A 24,068-nucleotide genomic window follows, 5' to 3' on the forward strand; every position below is an offset into this window, starting at 1 on the left:
AAAAGTCCTTTCCACACCAGGCTCTATCGCTCGTAGTGTTGCTTTCTGTCACTGTCTTTAAAACGAGACACAAACCAAACCCACAATCGCTCCGCTCCTCCCACATCAGGGCGTGGACTTCCGACACTGGCCTGGTTTTCCTGTGGCGCTTTATTAGAACAGCAAGAGATAACAGTATGTTTCTGTCTTTATTCGACCGCATGTGTGGGTGTAACTTTGTAATTGTTTAATGAGGTCCCGCAACGTTTGGGGTGAAATGCAAAGTAATCTAATAGTAAAGTAACTAATTACATTCTCCAGGAAGTAATAAGTAAAGTGTTTAGTTACTTTTGATATGAGTAACGAGTACAATGTAAGACATTACTTTTTGTGAGTAACGACCCCAACACTGCTCTTTTCCTTCTCTTTTGGCTTGTTTGTTTGTTGTTGAAGGAGATACAAAGTTTGAGAGTGTCTCGTTTTATTTCTGAAATATAACTCCCAGAAAGTATGGTCTTTGTGTTCTTGAAATTGAATAACCTCAAAAGAAAGAAATGGTCCAATGAATTGCCGAAGAAAAGTCTAGCCGCTGTATTCTGGAATGAAGAAAAAAATGAAATGACAAGGGCAATCAAAGCAAGTAAGACAGTTGGCTGTGTGGCATACGCTAGCCAGAAATCGAACGCAACTCACAAGAACAGGAACCTTGTATGATACCACTACACCACTGGCGCTGCAGGGAAGCTCTAGATTCTGTCACCGAAGCAAATGCACAAGACATATAAAACGCGTCCCCTGGGGCACAATGGTCTTTTAATAATTTTCTGTAATAATCTGCAGTCGAACTGCTTAATACGTACCTTGGTAATCACTACATCACAGGCGCATGGTTGTCATTCGGGGAAAATATGTGTTCACGAATGTTCATCGGAGTGGTTGTCATGCTAAGAGGTCAGTTGGAGTAGAGGGAGCTGGCCATGCCGTGCCTCGTTGGCGCAGTAGGTAGCGCGTCAGTCTCATAATCTGAAGGTGGTGAGTTCGACCCTCACACGGGGCAAGCACTCTTCTTTTATCTTTGAGTTCTACCACACTGATCTCCAGCTGCAGAAAAAAGGCGCACACCTGTGCAATAAAGTGGTTGCTTGCGCTGTCTGAAGAAATTCATGGCAAAATGCCAAATCCTGGGATGGAACAAGGGACCTTTAGATGTTCAGTCTATCGCTCCCCCAACTGAGCTATTTCGGCCATTGGTGAGATGACGTCGTGATCCCAAAAGTCAAAGTAAAGGAAGCCCTGGCAGAACACAGTCATTGAAAAGTTCATTGTTTTCCATGACGTCGGCAACGACTCAATTTGATCACTGCAACACAAGTCAGGATGGCCGAGTGGTGTAAGGTGCTGCGTGCAGGTCATCGTCTCCTGTAGAGGCTTGGCTTTGAATCCCACCTCTGACAAGGGTCCTTTTACCACTCAGGAGCACACACTTACCCGTGCTGGCGACAAGGACAACAAGAGTTGAGGACTGTGTTGAAAACGACATTACACAAAGAATTCAATGTTGAAAGAAATACATCAATACATAAATCAATGGACATGTATTTATTCATTGATTGATTGACTTCAACATGTCTTAATTTAGTCGCTGTACCCACAAAGCAACACTCAGCATAGTGGAGGCTATAGCTCGGCGTTATTGCGTGTACCTTACATGTATCACCCCTGGCACCTGGCCCTGATAACTCCCTACTTTTTGACCACAGTCTGTCTGTGACTTCAACCCGAGAAGTAAAAATGATGCACATGGGCGCTTGCAATCTCGTTGTTTCAATCACATATCACATTGGATGCGTACACACGGTGTTTCTCGGAGATTGCTGGGACAGTAACGAATGTGTTCCTTGTTTTACATGTCATCTAGCGCACAGTAGCTTTTTCTCCTTCTTTTTGCCCATATCATCCACATATTGTGCCTTTGGGGAATGCCTCCGAAACAGATTTAGAATGCTCTGAGATTCAAGAAACGACAGTGCAACTCTTTTCCAGGGTTGTGGGTAACGCGTTACTAAGTAACGCATTACAGTAATGTTATTACTTTTGGTAGTAACGAGTAACGTAATGTGGTATGTTTCCAAAAGGAGTAATAATATTACAGTTACTGATTCCTTTTTTTGTTCTCGTTACTGCATTACACATTGTGACGATATGGTCTTAATAAGGACGATAAGGACGTCTATGTCGTACATTAAAAATATTAGAAAAACTGTCGTTTGCAGTTACAAATCTGTAGTAAGAGTAATAAGTTAAAGGAGTCAAGTTGAGACATTTAAGATGCAGATCTACTAGCACATATCTTGATGATGATTACAATAATAACAATAATAAAAATAAATAGCAAATATGTATTTTAGTGTTGCACGTTTTCTTATGGTAACGTAATGCTTGTCTGAGTATAATGTTGTCTATACACGTTTAGCTACTGCTAATATCTCTTAACAGAAACGTGTATTTATTATGCTGTCTCCAATCATCTAAAGCACAAAGAATAAAACAGCCACAAAAGTCCTTTCCACACCAGGCTCTATCGCTCGTAGTGTTGCTTTTTGTCTTCATTTTTAAAACGAAACACAAAACCAAACCCACAATCGCTCCGCTCCTCCCACAACAGGGGGTGGACTTCCGACACTGGCCTGGTTTTCCTGTGGCGCTTTATTAAAACAACAAAAGATAACAGTATGTCTCTGTCATTATCAACTGCTTGTGTTGGTGTAGCTTTGAAATTGTTTATTGAGGTCCCGCAACGTTTGGGGTGTAATGCAGAGTAATGTAAAAGTAAAGTAACTAATTACATTCTCCAGGAAGTAATAAGTAAAGTGTTTAGTTACTTTTGATATGATTAACGAGTACAATGTAAGACATTACTTTTTGTGAGTAACGACCCCAACACTGCTCTTTTCCTTCTCTTTTGGCTTGTTTGTTTGTTGTTGAAGGAGATACAAAGTTTGAGAGTGTCTCGTTTTATTTCTGAAATATAACTCCCAGAAAGTATGGTCTTTGTGTTCTTGAAATTGAATAACCTCAAAAGAAAGAAATGGTCCAATGAATTGCCGAAGAAAAGTCTAGCCGCTGTATTCTGGAATGAAGAAAAAAATGAAATGACAAGGGCAATCAAAGCAAGTAAGACAGTAGGCTGTGTGGCATACGCTAGCCAGAAATCGAACGCAACTCACAAGAACAGGAACCTTGTATGATACCACTACACCACTGGTGCTGCGGGGAAGCTCTAGAATCTGTCACCGAAGCAAATGCACAAGACATATAAAACGCGTCCCCTGGGGCACAATGGTCTTTTAATAATTATCTGTAATAATCTGCAGTCGAACTGCTTAATACGTACCTTGCTAATCACTACATCACAGGCGCATGGTTGTCATTCGGGGAAAATATGTGTTCACGAATGTTCATCGGAGTGGTTGTCATGCTAAGAGGTCAGTTGGAGTAGAGGGAGCTGGCCATGCCGTGCCTCGTTGGCGCAGTAGGTAGCGCGTCAGTCTCATAATCTGAAGGTGGTGAGTTTGACCCTCACACGGGGCAAGCACTCTTCCTTTATCTTTGAGTTCTACCACACTGATCTCCAGCTGCAGAAAAAAGGCGCACACCTGTGCAATAAAGTGGTTGCTTGCGCTGTCTGAAGAAATTCATGGCAAAATGCCAAATCCTGGGATGGAACAAGGGACCTTTAGATGTTCAGTCTATCGCTCCCCCAACTGAGCTATTTCGGCCATTGGTGAGATGACGTCGTGATCCCAAAAGTCAAAGTGAAGGAAGCCCTGGCAGAACACAGTCATTGAAAAGTTCATTGTTTTCCATGACGTCGGCAACGACTCAATTTGATCACCGCAACACAAGTCAGGATGGCCGAGTGGTGTAAGGTGCTGCGTGCAGGTCATCGTCTCCTGTAGAGGCTTGGCTTTGAATCCCACCTCTGACAAGGGTCCTTTTACCACTCAGGAGCACACACTTACCCGTGCTGGCGACAAGGACAACAAGAGTTGAGGACTGTGTTGAAAACGACATTACACAAAGAATTCAATGTTGAAAGAAATACATCAATACATAAATCAATGGACATGTATTTATTCATTGATTGATTGACTTCAACATGTCTTAATTTAGTCGCTGTACCCACAAAGCAACACTCAGCATAGTGGAGGCTATAGCTCGGCGTTATTGCGTGTACCTTACATGTATCACCCCTGGCACCTGGCCCTGATAACTCCCTACTTTTTGACCACAGTCTGTCTGTGACTTGAACCCGAGAAGTAAAAATGATGCACATGGGCGCTTGCAATCTCGTTGTTTCAATCACATATCACAGTGGATGCGTACACACGGTGTTTCTCGGAGATTGCTGGGACAGTAACGAATGTGTTCCTTGCTTTACATGTCATCTAGCGCACAGTAGCTTTTTCTCCTTCTTTTTGCCCATATCATCCACATATTGTGCCTTTGGGAAACGCCTCCGAAACAGATTTAGAATGCCCTGAGATTCAAGAAACGACAGTGCAACTCTTTCCAGGGTTGTGGGTAACGCGTTACTAAGTCTGAGTTGTAGAACCACGTGGGAAATTAGTGGAGAAGTCGCGGAGATAAAGCAAATAGAACTTTAATGGAGCCGGCTCGGAAGCTCCACGTCAGAAATAATTCCTTCAGTGAGACTTAATGTTTACAAACATGAGTACAACTTTATAGGAAAAATGACGTAACATCTTATGGCCGTTCATCCAATCAGAAGATACAGGTCCGGGTCCGTTTTACGATCTGTCCTCCCGTGAAGAGGTGATGGATCCAAAGCAGATGTCCGTCTTTGATGTGCACTAGGAAGATGCGATCCCACGGTCGTCATTTACCTAGTGTCAATCGTTCTTTAACAGAAACAATTCCTGCCTATCTGGAGAAACGATTAAGTCATAAACAAATTCTCAGGAGACAGCTCTAGGCTATTTCGGCACTGTGTAATCTTTCATTACTGACAGGAGTTTCTAACAAATCGACCTTGTTGACCCTTTACTTGTCCTGCTAAATCGAATGTGCTCAGTCTGTATACAAAACTACTTCTAATGCTAGTATTAATATAAAACATTATATAATAATCACAAAACACTTTCTTCAACTTCCAAAAAGAGTCTTCAGAGAGTTAGTTGAAAATGCATGGGTATATTTTAAGAATATACTACACGAGGCTCAGGAACAATTTGTACCAAAACTTAGCAAATTGAGGAAGAAAAAACATTGGCCAAAATGGTTTAATAGAGGTATGCAAAAAATATAAAGAGGAAGACAATGTTGTATAGCACATACAAAAGGGATGGTGACGAAACAAAATACATAGAATATGTTGAGCTGCAAAGAGATCTTAAGAAAGGGATCAGGAAAGCAAAGAGGGAATTAGAAAGAAAAATAGCTCTTGGAGCTCAAACCAATGCAAAGAGCTTTTTTCAATATCACAACAGCAAGCGGTTAATAAAGGAGGAGGTGAAACAGATAAAGGGCAAAAACGGAGGTATCTTGGAAAACGAACAAGATGTGGCACATATTCTAAATGAGTATTTCACAGAGGTTTTTACAAAAGAAAAAACAGATGACATGCCACAGGTTGACAATCAGTCCAGTCAATCCCTAAGAGAGATCAGGATAAATGAGGAGGAGGTACTAAAGGGACTAGCAGAATTAAAAACAAACAAATCACCTGGGCCAGATGGGATATTTCCAACAGTACTTCAAGAAAATAGGTGGCTCAGCAGATACAATCTTGGCAGCACAGGCTATTCAGAGGAACTTAGATAATATTCAGTTGTGGGCTGACACCTGGCAAATGCAATTCAATGTGGACAAGTGCAAGGTAATACATGCAGGTAACAAAAATGTCCACTATAATTACACTATGGGAGGTACAAATCTACATGAAGTAACGCATGAGAAAGACCTAGGAGTCTATGTGGACTCCTCACTTTCTCCATCCAAGCAATGTGGGGAAGCAATAAAGAAGGCAAACAGAATGCTAGGGTATATTGTCAAAAGTGTAGAATTTAAAACAAGGGCAGTCATGTTAAGACTGTACAATGCGCTAGTTAGACCTCATCTGGAATACTGTGTACAGTTCTGGGCACCACACTTCAAAAAGGATATTGCTGCCTTAGAGGCAGTTCAGAGGAGAGCAACCAGACTTATTCCAGGTCTTCAAGGGAAAGTCCTACTCGGAGAGACTGAGAGAACTGAACCTTTTCACCCTGGTACAGAGGAGACTACCCGGGGACAGAAATGGAAATTGGGCTTCAAGGCATTCAAAACGGAAAACAGGAGACACTTCTTTACACAGAGAGTAGTCACAATCTGGAATAAACTACCCAGCGATGTGGTTGAAGCTGAAAGTTTGGGAACATTTAAAAATGGTCTGGAATGGATCCTTGGATCACTTCGATATTAATGAACACCAAACGAGCAAGATGGGTCGAATGGTCCCCTCTCGTTTGTTAACTCCCTTATGTTCTTAAAAGTGTCTGAAGCAGCATGAAAGAGCACACAAGGCAGCTGAGAACAGACAGAGAGGGGAGTGTATATTGCATTGGGTGGTAATCGAACCCATGTCAACTGCTTGGAAGGCAGCTATGCTAACCACTATACCACCAACGCTTAGAAACTGCTTCCCCACAATATCTCACTGTGGTAGAACATGATTCCAGGATTGCAAAGTGGCAGGCAATTTGTTTTCCAAATTGCAATCGGTGAACATTTGGGAAGCCCTGCGATATCTGCAGTTTCCTGTTCCTGAGTGCGGAAGGAAAATGTCCATTAGCATCTTTCCAGATTGCACTTTATTCAGACCTTTCCGAAATGAAACAAAACCAAAGTTGAAACATAGAAGAGGATGGTTTTAATCCATCGACCTCTGGGTTATGGGCCCAGCACGCTTCCGCTGCGCCACTCTGCTCCTTGGGCACTCATCCACCTGTTAACGTCACAGCCACTCCTATATTGCATATTGCAAGCAATACAAGTTTGCAAAGCCCTGCGTTATTTCCACTTTCCTGTTCAAGACTGCACACCGAGCTTCTCCATGCGCTGGAGCAGCTTTCCAGGTTTCAGTGCCTTCACATTTCACCCTGTATGTGCTGTGGGAAGCATCATGTCAATTGTTTTGAACTAAGCGGATCGGAGCTCAGTCTGAGCTCAGATCCGAGCTTAAAAATGACAGTGCTTCTGAGCAGCTGGGACTCAAAGCCACACTCCCTGGCTTAGGAACCCAGTGTCTGATCCACTAGGACACGGGGGCTCAGCCAGACAGTATCGGAAAATGGAAATAAATAAATAAATAAATAAATAAATAAATAAATAAATAAATAAATAAAAAGATGCTGCGCGTTACACAATAGACACCAGGTAAAGAAGTGAATAGTTACAGGAACTGTCACGTAAGCTCCTCAACTTGAAACGGGCACATACGAACTCCTGTGAAATAACACGAGATGGATAACTACCCCTTCTCTGCTGCAGCAGAATGTGACTACCTATTGCGCAGATTACAATCAAATCAAGAAAGAGAGCGGGCTGTGTCGGATGCGCCAGCCGGGAATCGAACCAGAGTCACAAGAATGGGACTCTTGTATGATACCACTACACCACTGGCGCTGCTGGGGAAGCTCTGGCTTGCGTCCTTGAAGCAAATTCATAGAAAGCGTCCCATGTGGCAAGATGATGTCTTAATGATTATTTTTATTAGTCTGTTGTCGATCTGCTTAATACGTACCTAGCCAATCACTACATCACAGGTGCAGAGACAATCAGTATGAAGGCGAACACGATTTCGTTAACGTGTGCCCATTTACAAGTTTAATGAATGTATACATAAATAAAGCAGATCTGGGTTTTCCTCTGAAACATTAAGGACTGGTTTCATAAATGCGTCCATAAGTCCATAAACGCCACGAGTGCAACTCTATTGTAGCTGCTGTTACTGTACAATTCATCGTGATACGTGTGTGTTTTATTTCAGCTGTAACTCGCCCTGGTTAAGCACGTCTACGGTGTAATTTAAAAATATTACAGAAATTGTCGATTGCAGTTACAAATCTGTAGTAAGAGTAATACGTTAAGGGAGTCAAGTTCAGCAATTTAAAATACAAATCTACTAGCACATATCTTGATAAAAATTACAATAATAACAATAATAATAATACATAGCAAATATTTATTTTAGTGTTGCACATGGAAAGTTTTCTTACAGTAACTTCTGAATATAATGTTGTCTATACCCTTTTAGCTATTCGTAATATCTCTTAACAGAAACGTGTATTTATTATGCTGTCTCCAATCACAAAGAATAAAACAGCCACAAAAGTCCTTTCCACACCAGGCTCTATCGCTCGTAGTGTTACTTTCTGTCTTCATTTTTAAAACGAAACACAAAACCAAACCCACAATCGCTCCGCTCCTCCCACAACAGGGGGTGGACTTCCGACACTGGCCTGGTTTTCCTGTGGCGCTTTATTAAAACAACAAAAGATAACAGTATGTCTCTGTCATTATCAACTGCTTGTGTTGGTGTAGCTTTGAAATTGTTTATTGAGGTCCCGCAACGTTTGGGGTGTAATGCAGAGTAATGTAAAAGTTAAGTAACTAATTACATTCTCCAGGAAGTAATAAGTAAAGTGTTTAGTTACTTTTGATATGAGTAACAAGTACAATGTAAGACATTACTTTTTGTGAGTAACGACCCCAACACTGCTCTTTTCCTTCTCTTTTGGCTTGTTTGTTTGTTGTTGAAGGAGATACAAAGTTTGAGAGTGTCTCGTTTTATTTCTGAAATATAACTCCCAGAAAGTATGGTCTTTGTGTTCTTGAAATTGAATAACCTCAAAAGAAAGAAATGGTCCAATGAATTGCCGAGGAAAAGTCTAGCCGCTGTATTCTGGAATGAAGAAAAAAATGAAATGACAAGGGCAATCAAAGCAAGTAAGACAGTAGGCTGTGTGGCATACGCTAGCCAGAAATCGAACGCAACTCACAAGAACAGGAACCTTGTATGATACCACTGGCGCTGCGGGGAAGCTCTAGATTCTGTCACCAAAGCAAATGCACAAGACATATAAAACGCGTCCCCTGGGGCACAATGGTCTTTTAATAATTATCTGTAATAATCTGCAGTCAAACTGCTTAATACGTACCTAGCTAATCACTACATCACAGGCGCATGGTTGTCATTCAGGGAAAATATGTGTTCACGAATGTTCATCGGAGTGGTTGTCATGCTAAGAGGTCAGTTGGAGTAGAGGGAGCTGGCCATGCCGTGCCTCGTTGGCGCAGTAGGTAGCGCGTCAGTCTCATAATCTGAAGGTGGTGAGTTCGACCCTCACACGGGGCAAGCACTCTTCCTTTATCTTTGAGTTCTACCACACTGATCTCCAGCTGCAGAAAAAAGGCGCACACCTGTGCAATAAAGTGGTTGCTTGCGCTGTCTGAAGAAATTCATGGCAAAATGCCAAATCCTGGGATGGAACAAGGGACCTTTAGATGTTCAGTCTATCGCTCCCCCAACTGAGCTATTTCGGCCATTGGTGAGATGACGTCGTGATCCCAAAAGTCAAAGTGAAGGAAGCCCTGGCAGAACACAGTCATTGAAAAGTTCATTGTTTTCCATGACGTCGGCAACGACTCAATTTGATCACTGCAGCACAAGTCAGGATGGCCGAGTGGTGTAAGGTGCTGCGTCTCCTGTAGATGCTTGGCTTTGAATCCCACCTCTGACAAGGGTCCTTTTACCACTCAGGAGCACACACTTACCCGTGCTGGCGACAAGGACAACAAGAGTTGAGGACTGTGTTGAAAACGACATTACACAAAGAATTCAATGTTGAAAGAAATACATCAATACATAAATCAATGGACATGTATTTATTCATTGATTGATTGACTTCAACATGTCTTAATTTAGTCGCTGTACCCACAAAGCAACACTCAGCATGGTGGAGGCTATAGCTCGGCGTTATTGCGTGTACCTTACATGTATCACCCCTGGCACCTGGCCCTGATAACTCCCTACTTTTTGACCACAGTCTGTCTGTGACTTGAACCCGAGAAGTAAAAATGATGCACATGGGCGCTTGCAATCTCGTTGTTTCAATCACATATCACAGTGGATGCGTACACACGGTGTTTCTCGGAGATTGCTGGGACAGTAACGAATGTGTTCCTTGCTTTACATGTCATCTAGCGCACAGTAGCTTTTTCTCCTTCTTTTTGTCCATATCATCCACATATTGTGCCTTTGGGGAACGCCTCCGAAACAGATTTAGAATGCCCTGAGATTCAAGAAACGACAGTGCAACTCTTTTCCAGGGTTGTGGGTAATGCGTTACTAAGTAACGGTATGGTATTACTTTTGGTAGTAACGAGTAACGTAACGTGGTATGGTTCCAAAAGGAGTAATAATATTACAGTTACTGATTCCTTTTTTTTGTTCTCGTTACTGCATTACACATTGTAACGATATGGTCTTAATAAGGACGATAAGGACGTCTATGTCGTACATTAAAAAGATTAGAAAATCTGTCGTTTGCAGTTACAAATCTGTAGTAAGAGTAATAAGTTAAAGGAGTCAAGTTGAGACATTTAAGATGCAGATCTACTAGCACATATCTTGATGATGATTACAATAATAACAATAATAAAAATAAATAGCAAAGATGTATTTTAGTGTTGCACGTTTTCTTATGGTAACGTAATGCTTGTCTGAGTATAATGTTGTCTATACACGTTTAGCTACTGCTAATATCTCTTAACAGAAACGTGTATTTATTATGCTGTCTCCAATCATCTAAAGCACAAAGAATAAAACAGCCACAAAAGTCCTTTCCACACCAGGCTCTATCGCTCGTAGTGTTGCTTTCTGTCTTCATTTTTAAAACGAAACACAAAACCAAACCCACAATCGCTCCGCTCCTCCCACAACAGGGGGTGGACTTCCGACACTGGCCTGGTTTTCCTGTGGCGCTTTATTAAAACAACAAAAGATAACAGTATGTCTCTGTCATTATCAACTGCTTGTGTTGGTGTAGCTTTGAAATTGTTTATTGAGGTCCCGCAACGTTTGGGGTGTAATGCAGAGTAATGTAAAAGTAAAGTAACTAATTACATTCTCCAGGAAGTAATAAGTAAAGTGTTTAGTTACTTTTGATATGAGTAACGAGTACAATGTAAGACATTACTTTTTGTGAGTAACGACCCCAAACACTGCTCTTTTCCTTCTCTTTTGGCTTGTTTGTTTGTTGTTGAAAGAGATACAAAGTTTGAGAGTGTCTCGTTTTATTTCTGAAATATAACTCCCAGAAAGTATGGTCTTTGTGTTCTTGAAATTGAATAACCTCAAAAGAAAGAAATGGTCCAATGAATTGCCGAAGAAAAGTCTAGCTGCTGTATTCTGGAATGAAGAAAAAAATGAAATGACAAGGGCAATCAAAGCAAGTAAGACAGTAGGCTGTGTGGCATACGCTAGCCAGAAATCGAACGCAACTCACAAGAACAGGAACCTTGTATGATACCACTACACCACTGGCGCTGCGGGGAAGCTCTAGATTCTGTCACCGAAGCAAATGCACAAGACATATAAAACGCGTCCCCTGGGGCACAATGGTCTTTTAATAATTATCTGTAATAATCTGCAGTCGAACTGCTTAATACGTACCTAGCTAATCACTACATCACAGGCGCATGGTTGTCATTCGGGGAAAATATGTGTTCACGAATGTTCATCGGAGTGGTTGTCATGCTAAGAGGTCAGTTGGAGTAGAGGGAGCTGGCCATGCCGTGCCTCGTTGGCGCAGTAGGTAGCGCGTCAGTCTCATAATCTGAAGGTGGTGAGTTCGACCCTCACATGGGGCAAGCACTCTTCCTTTATCTTTGAGTTCTACCACACTGATCTCCAGCTGCAGAAAAAAGGCGCACACCTGTGCAATAAAGTGGTTGCTTGCGCTGTCTGAAGAAATTCATGGCAAAATGCCAAATCCTGGGATGGAACAAGGGACCTTTAGATGTTCAGTCTATCGCTCCCCCAACTGAGCTATTTCGGCCATTGGTGAGATGACGTCGTGATCCCAAAAGTCAAAGTGAAGGAAGCCCTGGCAGAACACAGTCATTGAAAAGTTAATTGTTTTCCATGACGTCGGCAACGACTCAATTTGATCACCGCAACACAAGTCAGGATGGCCGAGTGGTGTAAGGTGCTGCGTGCAGGTCATCGTCTCCTGTAGAGGCTTGGCTTTGAATCCCACCTCTGACAAGGGTACTTTTACCACTCAGGAGCACACACTTACCCGTGCTGGCGACAAGGACAACAAGAGTTGAGGACTGTGTTGAAAACGACATTACACAAAGAATTCAATGTTGAAAGAAATACATCAATACATAAATCAATGGACATGTATTTATTCATTGAATGATTGACTTCAACATGTCTTAATTTAGTCGCTGTACCCACAAAGCAACACTCAGCATAGTGGAGGCTATAGCTCGGCGTTATTGCGTGTACCTTACATGTATCACCCCTGGCACCTGGCCCTGATAACTCCCTACTTTTTGACCACAGTCTGTCTGTGACTTGAACCCGAGAAGTAAAAATGATGCACATGGGCGCTTGCAATCTCGTTGTTTCAATCACATATCACAGTGGATGCGTACACACGGTGTTTCTCGGAGATTTCTGGGACAGTAACGAATGTGTTCCTTGCTTTACATGTCATCTAGCGCACAGTAGCTTTTTCTCCTTCTTTTTGCCCATATCATCCACATATTGTGCCTTTGGGGAACGCCTCCGAAACAGATTTAGAATGCTCTGAGATTCAAGAAACGACAGTGCAACTCTTTTCCAGGGTTGTGGGTAACGCGTTACTAAGTAACGCATTACAGTAATGTTATTACTTTTGGTAGTAACGAGTAACGTAACGTGGTATGGTTCCAAAAGGAGAAATAATATTACAGTTACTGATTCCTTTTTTTTGTTCTCGTTACTGCATTACACATTGTAACGATATGGTCTTAATAAGGACGATAAGGACGTCTATGTCGTACATTAAAAATATTAGAAAAACTGTCGTTTGCAGTTACAAATCTGTAGTAAGAGTAATAAGTTAAAGGAGTCAAGTTGAGACATGTAAGATGCAAATCTACTAGCACATATCTTGATGATGATTACAATAATAACAATAATAAAAATAAATAGCAAAGATGTATTTTAGTGTTGCACGTTTTCTTATGGTAACGTAATGCTTGTCTGAGTATAATGTCTATACACATTTAGCTACTGCTAATATCTCTTAACAGAAACGTGTATTTATTATGCTGTCTCCAATCATCTAAAGCACAAAGAATAAAACAGCCACAAAAGTCCTTTCCACACCAGGCTCTATCGCTCGTAGTGTTGCTTTCTGTCTTCATTTTTAAAATGAAACACAAAACCAAACCCACAATCGCTCCGCTCCTCCCACAACAGGGGGTGGACTTCCGACACTGGCCTGGTTTTCCTGTGGCGCTTTACTAAAACAACAAAAGATAACAGTATGTCTCTGTCATTATCAACTGCTTGTGTTGGTGTAGCTTTGAAATTGTTTATTGAGGTCCCGCAACGTTTGGGGTGTAATGCAGAGTAATGTAAAAGTAAAGTAACTAATTACATTCTCCAGGAAGTAATAAGTAAAGTGTTTAGTTACTTTTGATTTGAGTAACGAGTACAATGTAAGACATTACTTTTTGTGAGAAACGACCCCAACACTGCTCTTTTCCTTCTCTTTTGGCTTGTTTGTTTGTTGTTGAAGGAGATACAAAGTTTGAGAGTGTCTCGTTTTATTTCTGAAATATAACTCCCAGAAAGTATGGTCTTTGTGTTCTTGAAATTGAATAACCTCAAAAGAAAGAAATGGTCCAATGAATTGCCGAGGAAAAGTCTAGCCGCTGTATTCTGGAATGAAGAAAAAAATGAAATGACAAGGGTAATCAAAGCAAGTAAGACAGTAGGCTGTGTGGCATACGCTAGCCAGAAATCGAACGCAACTCACAAGAACAGGAACCTTGTATGATACCACTACACCACTGGCGCTGCGGGGAAGCTCTAGATTCTGTCACCGAAGCAAATGCACAAGACATATAAAACGCGTCCCCTGGGGCACAATGGTCTTTTAATAATTATCTGTAATAATCTGCAGTCGAACTGCTTAATACATACCTAGCTAATCACTACATCACAGGCGCATGGTTGTCATTCGGGGAAAATATGTGTTCACGAATGTTCAATGGAGTGGTTGTCATGCTAAGAGGTCAGTTGGAGTAGAGGGAGCTGGCCAATGCGTGCCTTGTTGGCGCAGTAGGTAGCGCGTCAGTCTCATAATCTGAAGGTGGTGAGTTCGACCCTCACATGGGGCAAGCACTCTTCCTTTATCTTTGAGTTCTACCACACTGATCTCCAGCTGCAGAAAAAAGGCGCACACCTGTGCAATAAAGTGGTTGCTTGCGCTGTCTGAAGAAATTCATGGCAAAATGCCAAATCCTGGGATGGAACAAGGGACCTTTAGATGTTCAGTCTATCGCTCCCCCAACTGAGCTATTTCGGCCATTGGTGAGATGACGTCGTGATCCCAAAAGTCAAAGTGAAGGAAGCCCTGGCAGAACACAGTCATTGAAAAGTTCATTGTTTTCCATGACGTCGGCAACGACTCAATTTGATCACCGCAACACAAGTCAGGATGGCCGAGTGGTGTAAGGTGCTGCGTGCAGGTCATCGTCTCCTGTAGAGGCTTGGCTTTGAATCCCACCTCTGACAAGGGTCCTTTTACCACTCAGGAGCACACACTTACCCGTGCTGGCGACAAGGACAACAAGAGTTGAGGACTGTGTTGAAAACGACATTACACAAAGAATTCAATGTTGAAAGAAATACATCAATACATAAATCAATGGACATGTATTTATTCATTGATTGATTGACTTCAACATGTCTTAATTTAGTCGCTGTACCCACAAAGCAACACTCAGCATAGTGGAGGCTATAGCTCGGCGTTATTGCGTGTACCTTACATGTATCACCCCTGGCACCTGGCCCTGATAACTCCCTACTTTTTGACCACAGTCTGTCTGTGACTTGAACCCGAGAAGTAAAAATGATGCACATGGGCGCTTGCAATCTCGTTGTTTCAATCACATATCACAGTGGATGCGTACACACGGTGTTTCTCGGAGATTGCTGGGACAGTAACGAATGTGTTCCTTGCTTTACATGTCATCTAGCGCACAGTAGCTTTTTCTCCTTCTTTTTGCCCATATCATCCACATATTGTGCCTTTGGGAAACGCCTCCGAAACAGATTTAGAATGCCCTGAGATTCAAGAAACGACAGTGCAACTCTTTCCAGGGTTGTGGGTAACGCGTTACTAAGTCTGAGTTGTAGAACCACGTGGGAAATTAGTGGAGAAGTCGCGGAGATAAAGCAAATAGAACTTTAATGGAGCCGGCTCGGAAGCTCCACGTCAGAAATAATTCCTTCAGTGAGACTTAATGTTTACAAACATGAGTACAACTTTATAGGAAAAATGACGTAACATCTTATGGCCGTTCATCCAATCAGAAGATACAGGTCCGGGTCCGTTTTACGATCTGTCCTCCCGTGAAGAGGTGATGGATCCAAAGCAGATGTCCGTCTTTGATGTGCACTAGGAAGATGCGATCCCACGGTCGTCATTTACCTAGTGTCAATCGTTCTTTAACAGAAACAATTCCTGCCTATCTGGAGAAACGATTAAGTCATAAACAAATTCTCAGGAGACAGCTCTAGGCTATTTCGGCACTGTGTAATCTTTCATTACTGACAGGAGTTTCTAACAAATCGACCTTGTTGACCCTTTACTTGTCCTGCTAAATCGAATGTGCTCAGTCTGTATACAAAACTACTTCTAATGCTAGTATTAATATAAAACATTATATAATAATCACAAAACACTTTCTTCAACTTCCAAAAAGAGTCTTCAGAGAGTTAGTTGAAAATGCATGGGTATATTTTAAGAATATACTACATGAGGCTCAGGAACAATTTGTACCAAAACTTAGCAAATTGAGGAAGAAAAAACATTGGCCAAAATGGTTTAATAGAGGTATGCAAAAAATATAAAGAGGAAGACAATGTTGTATAGCACATACAAAAGGGATGGTGACGAAACAAAATACATAGAATATGTTGAGCTGCAAAGAGATCTTAAGAAAGGGATCAGGAAAGCAAAGAGGGAATTAGAAAGAAAAATAGCTCTTGGAGCTCAAACCAATGCAAAGAGCTTTTTTCAATATCACAACAGCAAGCGGTTAATAAAGGAGGAGGTGAAACAGATAAAGGGCAAAAACGGAGGTATCTTGGAAAACGAACAAGATGTGGCACATATTCTAAATGAGTATTTCACAGAGGTTTTTACAAAAGAAAAAACAGATGACATGCCACAGGTTGACAATCAGTCCAGTCAATCCCTAAGAGAGATCAGGATAAATGAGGAGGAGGTACTAAAGGGACTAGCAGAATTAAAAACAAACAAATCACCTGGGCCAGATGGGATATTTCCAACAGTACTTCAAGAAAATAGGTGGCTCAGCAGATACAATCTTGGCAGCACAGGCTATTCAGAGGAACTTAGATAATATTCAGTTGTGGGCTGACACCTGGCAAATGCAATTCAATGTGGACAAGTGCAAGGTAATACATGCAGGTAACAAAAATGTCCACTATAATTACACTATGGGAGGTACAAATCTACATGAAGTAACGCATGAGAAAGACCTAGGAGTCTATGTGGACTCCTCACTTTCTCCATCCAAGCAATGTGGGGAAGCAATAAAGAAGGCAAACAGAATGCTAGGGTATATTGTCAAAAGTGTAGAATTTAAAACAAGGGCAGTCATGTTAAGACTGTACAATGCGCTAGTTAGACCTCATCTGGAATACTGTGTACAGTTCTGGGCACCACACTTCAAAAAGGATATTGCTGCCTTAGAGGCAGTTCAGAGGAGAGCAACCAGACTTATTCCAGGTCTTCAAGGGAAAGTCCTACTCGGAGAGACTGAGAGAACTGAACCTTTTCACCCTGGTACAGAGGAGACTACCCGGGGACAGAAATGGAAATTGGGCTTCAAGGCATTCAAAACGGAAAACAGGAGACACTTCTTTACACAGAGAGTAGTCACAATCTGGAATAAACTACCCAGCGATGTGGTTGAAGCTGAAAGTTTGGGAACATTTAAAAATGGTCTGGAATGGATCCTTGGATCACTTCGATATTAATGAACACCAAACGAGCAAGATGGGTCGAATGGTCCCCTCTCGTTTGTTAACTCCCTTATGTTCTTAAAAGTGTCTGAAGCAGCATGAAAGAGCACACAAGGCAGCTGAGAACAGACAGAGAGGGGAGTGTATATTGCGTTGGCCGGTAATCGAACCCGTGTCAACTGCTTGGAAGGCAGCTATGCTAACCACTATACCACCAACGCTTAGAAACTGCTTCCCCACAATATCTCACTGTGGTCGAACATGATTCCAGGATTGCAAAGTGGCAGGCAATTTGTTTTCCAAATTGCAATCGGTGAACATTTGGGAAGCCCTGCGATATCAGCAGTTTCCTGTTCCTGAGTGCGGAAGGAAAATGTCCATTAGCATCTTTCCAGATTGCACTTTATTCAGACCTTTCCGAAATGAAACAAAACCAAAGTTGAAACAAAGAAGAGGATGGTTTTAATCCATCGACCTCTGGGTTATGGGCTTAGCACGCTTCCGCTGCGCCACTCTGCTCCTTTGGCACTCATCCACCTGTTAACGTCACAGCCACTCCTATATTGCATATTGCAAGCAATACAAGTTTGCAAAGCCCTGCGTTATTTCCACTTTCCTGTTCAAGACTGCACACCGAGCTTCTCCATGCGCTGGAGCAGCTTTCCAGGTTTCAGTGCCTTCACATTTCACCCTGTATGTGCTGTGGGAAGCATCATGTCAATTGTTTTGAACTAAGCGGATCGGGGCTCAGTCTGAGCTCAGATCCGAGCTTAAAAATGACAGTGCTTCTGAGCAGCTGGGACTCAAAGCGACACTCCCTGGCTTAGGAACCCAGTGTCTGATCCACTAGGACACGGGGGCTCAGCCAGACAGTATCGGAAAATGGAAATAAATAAATAAATAAATAAATAAATAAAAAGATGCTGCGCGTTACACAATAGACACCAGGTAAAGAAGTGAATAGTTACAGGAACTGTCACGTAAGCTCCTCAACTTGAAACGGGCACATACGAACTCCTGTGAAATAACACGAGATGGATAACTACCCCTTCTCTGCTGCAGCAGAATGTGACTACCTATTGCGCAGATTATTGCGTCAATCGATTCGAAAAGAGGGCTGGCATTTGTCACCAATGTGTCTCGTTTTATTTCTGAAATATAACTCCCAGAAAATATTGTCTGTGTTTTTGAAATTGAATAACCTCAAAAGAAAGAAATGATCCAGTCAATTGCTAAAGAAGAGTCTTGCCGCTGCATTCTGGAATGAAGAAAAGAATGAAATGACAAGTACAATCAAATCAAGAAAGAGAGCGGGCTGTGTCGGATGCGCCAGCCGGGAATCGAACCCGAGTCACAAGAATGGGACTCTTGTATGATACCACTACACCACTGGCGCTGCTGGGGAAGCTCTGGCTTGCGTCCTTGAAGCAAATTCATTGTAAGCGTCCCATGGGGCAAGATGATGTCTTAATGATTATCCTTATTAGTCTGTTGTCGATCTGCTTAATACGTACCTAGCCAATCACTACATCACAGGTGCAGAGACAATCAGTATGAAGGCGAACACGATTTCGTTAACGTGTGCCCATTTACAAGTTCAATGAATGTATACATAAATAAAGCAGATCTGGGTTTTCCTCTGAAACATTAAGGACTGGTTTCATAAATGCGTCCATAAGTCCATAAACGCCATGAGTGCATCGTGCAACTCTATTGTAGCTGCTGATACGTGTGTGTTTTATTTCAGCTGTAACTCGCCCTGGTTAAGCACGTCTATGGTGTAATTTAAAAATATTACAGAAATTGTCGTTTGCAGTTACAAATCTGTAGTAAGAGTAATACGTTAAGGGAGTCAAGTTCAGCAATTTAAAATACAAATCTACTAGCACATATCTTGATAAAGATTACAATAATAACAATAATAATAATACATAGCAAATATTTATTTTAGTGTTGCACATGGAAAGTTTTCTTACAGTAACTTCTGAATATAATGTTGTCTATACCCTTTTAGCTATTCGTAATATCTCTAAACAGAAACTTGTATATTTTTAGCTGTCTCCAATCATCTAAAGCATACAGAATAAGACAGCCACAAAAGTCCTTTCCACACCAGGCTCTGTCGCTCGTAGTGTTGCTTTCTGTCACTGTCTTTAAAACGAGACACAAACCAAACCCACAATCGCTCCGCTCCTCCCACATCAGGGCGTGGACTTCCGACACTGGCCTGGTTTTCCTGTGGCGCTTTATTAGAACAGCAAGAGATAACAGTATGTTTCTGTCTTTATTCGACCGCATGTGTGGGTGTAACTTTGTAATTGTTTAATGTGGTCCCGCAACGTTTGGGGTGAAATGCAAAGTAATCTAATAGTAAAGTAACTAATTACTTTGCCCAGAGAGTAATAAGTAAAGTATCTTGTTATATGAGTAAAGAATACAATGTAATACATTTCTTTTTGTGAGTAACGACACCATCACTGCTCTTTTCTATCTCGTTTTGCATGTATGTTTGTTGTTGACAGAGATACAAAGTTTGAGAGAAGACAGGCTGGCATTGGGGATGTAGCTCAGTGGTAGAGCGCATGCTTTGCATGTATGAGGTCCCGAGTTCAGTCCTCGGCATCTCCAGACTGTCTTTTAATGGAGCCCGTGCACTATGTCATTGGATGCACATAGCAAGTACCGAACAAATCGGGAGCCCGTGATTCATCGGTCACACTAGCATGGGCCTTTTCGGCACTCTCTCCCAGCATTCGTCCGAGAAACAGTGTGTGTACACTCACCTAAAGGATTATTAGGAACACCTGTTCAATTTCTCATTAATGCAATTATCTAACCAACCAATCACATGGCAGTTGCTTCAATGCATTTAGGGGTGTGGTCCTGGTCAAGACAATCTCCTGAACTCCAAACTGAATGTCTGAATGGGAAAGAAAGGTGATTTAAGCAATTTTGAGCGTGGCATGGTTGTTGGTGCCAGACGGGCCGGTCTGAGTATTTCACAATCTGCTCAGTTACTGGGATTTTCACGCACAACCATTTCTAGGGTTTACAAAGAATAGTGTGAAAAGAGAAAAACATCCAGTATGCGGCAGTCCTGTGGGCGAAAATGCCTTGTTGATGCTAGAGGTCAGAGGAGAATGGGCCGACTGATTCAAGCTGATAGAAGAGCAACTTTGACTGCAATAACCACTCGTTACAACCGAGGTATGCAGCAAAGCATTTGTGAAGCCACAACATGTACAACCTTGAGGCGGATGGGCTACAACAGCAGAAGACCCCACCGGGTACCACTCATCTCACTACAAATAGGAAAAAGAGGCTACAATTTGCACAAGCTCACCAAAATTGGACAGTTGAAGACTGGAAAAATGTTGCCTGGTCTGATGAGTCTCGATTTCTGTTGAGATATTCAGATGGTAGAGTCAGAATTTGGCATAAACAGAATGAGAACATGGATCCATCATGCCTTGTTACCACTGTGCAGGCTGGTGGTGGTGGTGTAATGGTGTGGGGGATGTTTTCTTGGCACACTTTAGGCCCCTTAGTGCCAATTGGGCATCGTTTAAATGCCACGGCCTACCTGAGCATTGTTTCTGACCATGTCCATCCCTTTATGACCACCATGTACCCATCCTCTGATGGCTACTTCCAGCAGGATAATGCACCATGTCACAAAGGTCCAATCATTTCAAATTGGTTCCTTGAACATGACAATGAGTTCCCTGTACTAAACTGGCCCCCACAGTCACCAGATCTCAACCCAATAGAGCATCTTTGGGATGTGGTGGAACGGGAGCTTCGTGCCCTGGATGTGCATCCCACAAATCTCCATCAACTGCAAGATGCTATCCAATCAATATGGGCCAACATTTCTAAAGAATGCTTTCAGCACCTTGTTGAATCAATGCCACGTAGAATTAAGGCAGTTCTGAAGGCGAAAGGGGGTCAAACACAGTATTAGTATGGTGTTCCTAATAATCCTTTAGGTGAGTGTATGTATTCATTGTGAGAAGTGAAACAATGGGCCAGATTGCACGCTGGTTCTGTATACACTCACCTAAAGGATTATTAGGAACACCATACTAATACTGTGTTTGACCCCCTTTCGCCTTCAGAACTGCCTTAATTCCACATGGCATTGATTCAACAAGGTGCTGAAAGCATTCTTTAGAAATGTTGGCCCATATTGATAGGATAGCATCTTGCAGTTGATGGAGATTTGTGGGATGCACATCCAGGGCACGAAGCTCCCGTTCCACCACATCCCAAAGATGCTCTATTGGGTTGAGATCTGGTGACTGTGGGGGCCAGTTTAGTACAGTGAACTCATTGTCATGTTCAAGAAACCAATTTGAAATGATTCGACCTTTGTGACATGGTGCATTATCCTGCTGGAAGTAGCCATCAGAGGATGGGTACATGGTGGTCATAAAGGGATGGACATGGTCAGAAACAATGCTCAGGTAGGCCGTGGCATTTAAACGATGCCCAATTGGCACTAAGGGGCCTAAAGTGTGCCAAGAAAACATCCCCCACACCATTACACCACCACCACCAGCCTGCACAGTGGTAACAAGGCATGATGGATCCATGTTCTCATTCTGTTTACACCAAATTCTGACTCTACCATCTGAATGTCTCAACAGAAATCGTGACTCATCAGACCAGGCAACATTTTTTCAGTCTTCAACTGTCCAATTTTGGTGAGCTTGTGCAAATTGTAGCCTCTTTTTCCTATTTGTAGTGGAGATGAGTGGTACCCGGTGGGGTCTTCTGCTGTTGTAGCCCATCCGTCTCAAGGTTGTACGTGTTGTGGCTTCACAAATGCTTTGCTGCATACCTCGGTTGTAACGAGTGGTTATTTCAGTCAAAGTTGCTCTTCTATCAGCTTGAATCAGTCGGCCCATTCTCCTCTGACCTCTAGCATCAACAAGGCATTTTCGCCCACAGGACTGCCGCATACTGGATGTTTTTCCCTTTTCACACCATTCTTTGTAAACCCTAGAAATGGTTGTGCGTGAAAATCCCAGTAACTGAGCAGATTGTGAAATACTCAGACCGGCCCGTCTGGCACCAACAACCATGCCACGCTCAAAATTGCTTAAATCACCTTTCTTTCCCATTCAGACATTCAGTTTGGAGTTCAGGAGATTGTCTTGACCAGGACCACACCCCTAAATGCATTGAAGCAACTGCCATGTGATTGGTTGGTTAGATAATGGCATTAATGAGAAATTGAACAGGTGTTCCTAATATTCCTTTAGGTGAGTGTAAGTGCGCAGGCTGTAAGATTTGGGCGCTTTAAACGGCACGGTGTACTTGAACATCGTCATCATCACGTTGACACACATGCCATCTAAAACGCGCATTGTCTTTACTTGTTGGCTTGAAGTTAAACACAGACCGTCGTCAGGACTAGGGAATTAGCGGGGACAGGTGCCAGGTGTGATACATTGGAGGCACACACACTAACACCGAGCTCATTGGCTCTACTAAGCTACTAAAAGAGAAGTGTTAACCAAGCACCGACCGATGCGTTTTCTCCCACTGAATTGTGCACCTTGAAAGTCTACCAAATGCAGACTCCTTAAGCAAAGCATTGTCCCCCACAGGACACCGACTTATATGTAGACCCTCCCTCTCTCCATAATCAATCCATCAGCAAGGAACGGACCTAAATTCATGAGTAAATTACACATGCATTCAAAGCAATATGTAGAGCACGCTGTATCGGATATGCACCACTACTACTACTACTACTACTACTACTACTTCGACTACTACTACTACTACTACTACTACTACTACTACTACTACTACTACTACTACTACTACTACTACTACTACTACTACTACTACCACTACCAATAATAATTTAAAGAGGAGCGTTTCACCACCCGCCTTGAAAGCAGCGAGCTCTTGTGGCAAGGGTAGCACGTCTGACTCTAGATCACAAGGGTGTGTGTTCAAATGACGTCGGGGTCAGTGTTTTGTACACTAGCAGTAACCAGTAACACTAAGGTTGCATGAGTAATTGCACAGCTGACAGTGTAAAGTGCTTACCACCTTGTCGTTGATCTTGCAAAAAGGTAAGCACAAGTATTTACAAGTTGCCACAGAGAGAGACCGGATAGTACAGGTGAGAGGTAGCCATCTTGTTGTTTGACTAGATTCAGAATAGTCTTAGCATTGCTCATTTTGTTTTAAGTTTGCCTTAAATTGACGTTAGCATTGTCGGTAGTTTGCCTAAATTGAAGCCAATTCAGTTCAGCTGCTGAGTTGGTGAAAGTAAACAGGTTATAGAAGGGAGTTTTTGTCTAGGACTAGCAGGAATTCTGTTGCAGGAGGAGCCAGGTGGGGCCAATTAGGTGTGAATTGGGGGTAAAACCTAGGAGAGTTGAGACCTTAGAGCAGGACAGCGTAGAGAACTGCTGGGTTACAGTAGGTCGTAACCGCAGAAAAGGGCGTGCACACCCCGTAGAGACACCCCAAGAGCTTGAATTGCCCAACAGGTTCCAACTGCTGGACACCGAGTTGGACAGTGACAGCTCAGAGGGTGATGGGGGGCAGTTGAGCACCAGAGCACCATGGTGCCCAATCCCCCCCCCAGACGAAGGAGGTAGTTATAGTAGGAGACTCAATTCTTAGAGGTGTAGATCACACAGTGTGTTCTAGTGACATGGAGACCCGCATTGGTATCTTGCCTGCCTGGTGCTCAGGTTGCAGATCTCCCTAAACTAGT

General features: G+C 42.5%; 9 non-coding genes across 9 annotated transcripts; 6 read left to right on the forward strand and 3 right to left on the reverse strand.

The window, feature by feature from the left end:
- Nucleotides 1–963: 963 nt before the first annotated feature.
- trnam-cau (transfer RNA methionine (anticodon CAU)) lies at nt 964–1,036 on the forward strand. Its single transcript has one exon. It is a non-coding gene; the product is annotated as a tRNA-Met (tRNA).
- Nucleotides 1,037–3,497: 2,461 nt separating this feature from the next.
- On the forward strand, nt 3,498–3,570 carry trnam-cau (transfer RNA methionine (anticodon CAU)). The gene has a single exon. It is a non-coding gene; the product is annotated as a tRNA-Met (tRNA).
- Nucleotides 3,571–6,597: 3,027 nt separating this feature from the next.
- trnag-ucc (transfer RNA glycine (anticodon UCC)) lies at nt 6,598–6,669 on the reverse strand. The gene has a single exon. It is a non-coding gene; the product is annotated as a tRNA-Gly (tRNA).
- Nucleotides 6,670–9,324: 2,655 nt separating this feature from the next.
- On the forward strand, nt 9,325–9,397 carry trnam-cau (transfer RNA methionine (anticodon CAU)). Its single transcript has one exon. It is a non-coding gene; the product is annotated as a tRNA-Met (tRNA).
- A 2,443-nt stretch (nt 9,398–11,840) lies between these two features.
- On the forward strand, nt 11,841–11,913 carry trnam-cau (transfer RNA methionine (anticodon CAU)). Its single transcript has one exon. It is a non-coding gene; the product is annotated as a tRNA-Met (tRNA).
- A 2,459-nt stretch (nt 11,914–14,372) lies between these two features.
- On the forward strand, nt 14,373–14,445 carry trnam-cau (transfer RNA methionine (anticodon CAU)). The gene has a single exon. It is a non-coding gene; the product is annotated as a tRNA-Met (tRNA).
- Nucleotides 14,446–17,472: 3,027 nt separating this feature from the next.
- Nucleotides 17,473–17,544, reverse strand: trnag-ucc (transfer RNA glycine (anticodon UCC)). Its single transcript has one exon. It is a non-coding gene; the product is annotated as a tRNA-Gly (tRNA).
- Nucleotides 17,545–18,648: 1,104 nt separating this feature from the next.
- trnag-ccc (transfer RNA glycine (anticodon CCC)) lies at nt 18,649–18,719 on the reverse strand. The gene has a single exon. It is a non-coding gene; the product is annotated as a tRNA-Gly (tRNA).
- A 1,160-nt stretch (nt 18,720–19,879) lies between these two features.
- trnaa-ugc (transfer RNA alanine (anticodon UGC)) lies at nt 19,880–19,951 on the forward strand. Its single transcript has one exon. It is a non-coding gene; the product is annotated as a tRNA-Ala (tRNA).
- The last annotated feature ends 4,117 nt before the right edge of the window (nt 19,952–24,068 follow it).

Source organism: Amia ocellicauda, chromosome 14 (genome assembly GCF_036373705.1).
Source record: "Amia ocellicauda isolate fAmiCal2 chromosome 14, fAmiCal2.hap1, whole genome shotgun sequence".
Taxonomy (NCBI): domain Eukaryota; kingdom Metazoa; phylum Chordata; class Actinopteri; order Amiiformes; family Amiidae; genus Amia; species Amia ocellicauda.